Raw genomic sequence first — 6,000 nt, forward strand, 5'->3', positions numbered from 1 at the left:
AGCATGGATCAATGCTTCATTCCTGGGGCACGCATTTGGCAGAGCAGGTGAGGTGCCGCTTGGGAGACTGGCGTAACCTACACCAGGGAGCCTGGGTTTGAGTGCCAGCTAAGTAACTTTATTTAAATTTAAGGCGAGGTTCAAGAGCAAGGGCGATTCAAGAGCATGACTGGGAGGAAAGAGACAGCTTCACAGGGATGAGAAAAATAATAACTGTTTGAAAGCAAAGGCACATTTCTCGTGATGTGGATGAGCCTTGTGATGTCTCAAGCAGGCGATGGGCCTACACGTTGGTATTTTCCAAGCACAGAAAGCACTCAGCGGACCAGACCAGAGAAAAACTGACATCGTCAGGGGAACGAGGAGGAGCAGCTAACCGGCAAAGGCGGAGGGCTGGGCGGCGTGCTGCAGCATCCCTCGGGGGTAGCGCTCTCCTCTCTGCGTCTGGGGGGCCTACGGGGCCTCGTGTCAGCATTAACTTCAGCAGTGGCTTGTTCCTTGTATTTCTGCTGTCCCCTCTCCTCCCAATTCGTGTCTGGAAATTATTGATCCATGTGTTTACAAGACATTCCCTACATCTAGCAATCCCTGGTGTAATTATTCCTGAGTTAAAGGTATTATTTCCAATTTTATCTAAAAAAAAAAAAGCTTTTAATTTTCCCCCACAATGTACTGAGCATCTCAAAGACATAATGTTATTATAGGATATAAAAAGCCTGAACAATGTGCAAAATGGATTAGAAAGACCATTGACTTGGGGATTTGATAGATCTAGACTGGTGCTGACCAGTGGGGTAGCCACTAGGCATATGTGGCTATTCAAGTTTAAATTAGTGAAGGTGAAAGAAATACACTTAAAGATAAGTAAACTCAAATTCCTCAATTGTACTAGTCACATATCAAGGGTTCAATAGCCACATGTGGCTTATGGCTTCCATATTGGACAGTACAGAGAATATTTTAATCATTTTAGACAATTTTATGGGACAGCAGTATTCTAGATTTTTTTTTTATTTGACAGACAGTGAGAGAGAGAGACAGAGAGAAAGGTTCTCCCTCCATTGGTTCACTCCCCTAATGGCCGCCACTGCTGGCGTTGCGCTGATCCAAAGCCAGGAGCCGGGTGCCTCCTCCCGGTCTCCCATACAGGTGCAGGGCCCGAGCACTTGGGCCATCCTCCACTGCCCTCCCTGGCCACAGCAGAGAGCTGGACTGGAAGAGGAGCAAACGGGACTAGTACCCGGAGCCCCAACAGGGACTAGAACCCAGGGTGCCAGCACCATAGGCGGAGGATTAGCCAGTGAGCCATGGAGCTGGCCAGTAGTCTAGATTTTAATATTAGCTGTGATTTTAATATTAGGTGTTAACTATACATCAATCTGCTGACTTTTTAACTTCATCAATTAGAAAAAATGACCTCTGATTCATAGATTGTCTCTATCTGTCTTCTATCTCTATACCTTCTGGAATAAATTATGACACTAGATATTCAGAAAGAGAGAGAGAGAGAGAGAGAGAGAGAGAGAGAATATTACTGCTATTTCCTTTATGAACTCCTGTCCCAGCCATGGAAATATATAGAGATGATCTCATCTGTTTTTCTCACTTGATTTTATTCTATCTCCTCCAGTGAACTTTAATAAATTGGAACAATTGCAGCTCTCTCCAAAGTTCTTATCCAAAGCATCAATCCTTAGAGATTTATGATTCAACAAACCTGCCGTATTATCAACACAGACTAAAGAACGTTGCTTCGGTCATGGGAACTTGGGGGCCCACATAAACTCCAGAATTAAAGGAATTTTTCTTGATGGTACAAATTCAGTGGCTTGACTAAGGGGTGAACCTCCATGTGTGGCAGGAGGTACTGCAACAGCACCGCGTGACCGAGAGCCCGTAAGTGGCTGCTGGCAACCTTTACCTACCGGTAGCATTCTGGAACAATCTGCGTCGACGGCATGCCCATCACCTAACTTTAATCACGGGGACAGGTGTCTGCAAAAAGAGACCACATAATGACTCTCCCCGCATCTAAACACTTCGTGCAGTGCATCAGTTGAAGTAGCATTGTATCAGCTACATTTCTTAGCATTAGTTTCTATCTGGATAGCTATTTTCTTACCAGGTGAACAATGCAGTGTAAAGAGGGTGCTTACCGGTCTCGGTGACTTTAATAATATTTTTGAGTGGCATGCGCAGCGATCTTAACTTGGATTTGAAAATCTCAAAGTCCTCAGGAGTCAGATCAGAGCCTGGGCCTGGAATCAGAACAGAATTCCGCATGGTTGTTCACGAGAGTCGGCATGGGAAGGCTATCCCAAGAGAAAAGCAGTGCTTAGACCAGGCCTAGCAGAGAGCCACAGGTGCTGGAGGGACTCACACAGGCTCCCTTGTCAGTGGAGGCAGCTTTGTCCTTTTCTTTCTGGAAACCTGCCAGGGCCCCTTGCTAAGGGGTTTGGGGCTCAGCGACAGGTTCAGAGGAAGGGCAAAGATGCTCCGATGGGTGTCGTGGGGTCCGGACACCAAAATGGGCCTCACGTCCCCTCCCTGCCTCTTCTGGCCAATCCTTGGGTCATCGATCTCAGCTTGAAAGGCTGAGTTGCACATTTAAGGGGTCGGTGAGGGAATTTTGTAGTTAAGGAGTGAAGTTCCAGTCATGGCAATTCTTCTGCATTTTTCCAAAATCTGAATCTTACTCCTAGGAGCACTAAAGAATCTCTAATGCATCTTGTGGGTGCTTGGGAGACTTGAAAACCCTATCGCAGGCTGGCGCCGTGGCTCACTAGACTAATACTCCACCTAGCAGTGCCGGCACCCCGGGTTCTAGTCCCAGTCGGGGCACCGGATCCTGTCCCAGTTGCCCCCCTTCCAGGCCAGCTCTCTGCTATTGCCAGGGAGTGCAGTGGAGGATGGCCCAAGTCCTCGGGCCCTGCACCCCATGGGAGACCAGGAGAAGCACCCGGCTCCTGCCATCGGATCAGCGCGGTGCGCCGGCCGCAGCGCGCCAGCCACGGCGGCCATTGGAGGGTGAACCAACGGCAAAAGGAAGACCTTTCTGTCTGTCTTTCTCTCACTGTCCACTCTGCCTGTTAAAAAAAAAAAAAAACAAACCTATCGCAGATCCAGCAATCCCACCAGCAGGTGCATAGCCACAGGCTATGTCTCCATGTCCATGAGGCAGCCGCACTCCTACGTATATTTCTGCACTGTTCACAACAGCCAAGATCCAGAAGTGGTCCCATTGGTGGATGAATGAGTAAAGAGGATGTGGGAGGTGAATACAATGGAATATCCTCCAGCCATAAAAAGAGTGAGATTCTATTATTCATAGCAAGAGCCTGGAGGAACTTACATTAAGTGGGAGAACTTGGGCATGGAAAGACAAACCCTGCCCATTCCCACATATATGTGGGTGCTAAGCATGAGGATCTTATAGAGGAAGAGGTAGGATACTGGTTCCTGGTGGCTGGGAAGGGTGGGGGAGGGGAGAGAGAGGCGGGGGGAGGAGATGGCTAACCAGTACAGGGTGCAGCACCATAGAAGGAGCACGCTCCGGTGTGCCTTTACAAAGTAGGGTAGATATGGTTATGAAGAATTCATTATTTGCTTTAAAATAGCAAGCAGGGGCCGGTGCTGTGGCATAGCAGGTAAAGCCACCACCTGCAGTGCCAGCATCCCATATGGGCACCAGTTCGAGTCCTGGCTGCTCCGCTTCTGATCCAGCTCTCTGCTGTGGCCTGGGAAAGCAGTAGAAGATGGCCCAAGTCCTTGGGCCCCTGCACCCGCGTGGGAGATCTGGAAGAAGCTCCTGGCTCCTGGCTTCTGATCGGCGCAGCTCCGGCCATTGCAGCTAATTGGGGAGTGAACCAACGGATAGAAGACCTCTCTCTCTCTCTGCCTCTCCTCTCTCTGTGTAAATCTGACTTTCAAATAAATAAATCTTTAAAAAAATAGCAAGCAGAGGGGCTCTTGAGCACAAAGAAATGGTAACAGAAGTGATGGATACAGGCCGGTGCCGCGGCTCACTAGGCTAATCCTCCGCCTTGCGTCGCCGGCACACCAGGTTCTAGTCCCGGTTGGGGCACCAGATTCTGTCCCGGTTGCCCCTCTTCCAGGCCAGCTCTCTGCTGTGGCCAGGGAGTGCAGTGGAGGATGGCCCAAGTGCTTGGGCCCTGCACCCCATGGGAGACCAGGAGAAGCACCTGGCTCCTGCCATCGGATCAGCGCGGTACGCCGGCCGCAGCGCGCTGGCCACGGCGGCCATTGGAGGGTGAACCAACGGCAAAGGAAGACCTTTCTCTCTGTCTCTCTCTCTCACTGTCCACTCTGCCTGTCAAAAAAAAAAAAAAAGTGATGGATACATCCACCACCCAGGTCTCATCGGCACATGTGTATTAGAAATGTTGCACTGTACCCCATCAATATGTAAAATTACTCTGTGTCTATCAAACAAATTACATTGGAAACCAATGGAAAATCATCCACAGTCTTGGATATGATCGCCCCCGCCTTTATTCCTTCCTGCCCTCTCCAATTATGATTCCCACTGGCTGAAACCCTACGAATAGCTCTCAGATGTTTTGGAGATCCAGTGTCTCCCACGCTGGCAGCATGCGGGGGCTTCGTCTTCCAACCTGAGCAGCTGCTTCCTGCAGCTGTGGCTTCCAAACTGGACAGCGCACTGGGAGCGCCTGAAAGTCTTTGCAAAACATCCTTCAGCGGGGTTGCACTGCTGACCGGTTAGGTGACAATATCTGGGAGTGAGGCACGGGTCTCAGGAAGCTTAGACTCCTGGCTCCCGGCTTTGGCCTGGCCCAGCCCCAGCCATTATGGAGTGAACCAGCGCTCTCATTCTCTCTCACTCTCTCTGCCTCTCAAATACATTGAAAACAAATAAATAAAACTTTAAAAATATTAACAAATGTTTCATTCCCAACAGGCTTGGGAGGATAGTTTGTCTCCCCAAAGACTAGACTCTCAAGAAAACTGGTCGGCTGTTCCACAGGCTCCCTGCAGATGGTTTCCAAATGGCTCACCCAAGATCTTGGGACGGGATGAGCATGGCCCCCGGCTCCCTGCCCCCTCCGGCTTGGGCAGCAGCAGCTCTGGGGACAACAAGCCCGGCTCACGCACTTACCCGTGCCCACGAGCACGGACGTCACGTCACCATCTTCACTGACGTTGATGAGGAAAACGAGGCCCATCGCTCCCTTGTTTCTGGTCACGTGGAGGTAGTTTCTCCCCCAGTCTGTGAGGGAGAGAAAGAGCCAGAGGCAATGACATCGCGGTGGCCCCACGGCCACACCCGGAACATCCACCTGCCCCCGCATCCAGGGGCCCTGGGGAATCCACTTCCAAGAGAGAAGGGAGTGAGTTTACTCCCAATGTCTTTATGCGGATGGGTCCTTTGAGGGCCGGTGTGGGCTGGATAGTCCAGGACCAATGTTCTTGCTGCTGTGGCTTCTTTAAACATCTTAACTCTTTGAGTTTTTTTTTTTAAATTGAAAATTAGACCAGAAATCGCCTTGTATTTCTCCTGTGTTATCAGAGGAGATGCGTCACCACGCTTTAGAGCGATCTCATAGTTGAGAATTTCCCTTCAGTGATGAACAAGCATCGAGTGAGTTCTGGTTCTTTCCTTCTGCACGTTTCACTCGTCAGCAGTGACAAAGCCAGACAGACACGTGGGAGCGGAAGCGAATACTGCAGGCAACAGGACATAGAAGATGCCTGCTCTCAGAGAGTCCCTGTTTTGTTGGGGAAGAAAACAGAGCAAAATAAGTAAGAAGAGGATCTGCGCAGTGGTCCATCTGTCGGTTCTGTCTTTTACTGAAAAGCAGAGTGAGCCAGTGGAGAGCTCCGTCGCGGTTGTGAGATTTGGCTGCGGTGTGGCAGGGCTTGTTGGACCTTGATGGATGACACAGCGGCTCAGAAAATAATGGGAGAGGCCAGCGCGGTGGTGCAGGGGGTTAAGATGCCGCCTGTGACACCGGCGTCTTC

At 50.2% G+C, this 6,000-nt stretch overlaps 1 non-coding gene across 1 annotated transcript; it reads right to left on the reverse strand.

The window, feature by feature from the left end:
• Window positions 1-102: 102 nt before the first annotated feature.
• LOC103345576 (uncharacterized) lies at window positions 103-5,342 on the reverse strand. The gene is made up of 4 exons (XR_011384195.1): window positions 5,138-5,342; window positions 2,157-2,258; window positions 1,926-1,995; window positions 103-535 (listed from the first exon to the last, which is right to left on the reverse strand). It is a non-coding gene; the product is annotated as an uncharacterized protein (transcript).
• Window positions 5,343-6,000: the final 658 nt, after the last annotated feature.

This window comes from Oryctolagus cuniculus, chromosome 18 (assembly GCF_964237555.1).
Source record: "Oryctolagus cuniculus chromosome 18, mOryCun1.1, whole genome shotgun sequence".
Classification (NCBI taxonomy): Eukaryota; Metazoa; Chordata; class Mammalia; order Lagomorpha; family Leporidae; genus Oryctolagus; species Oryctolagus cuniculus.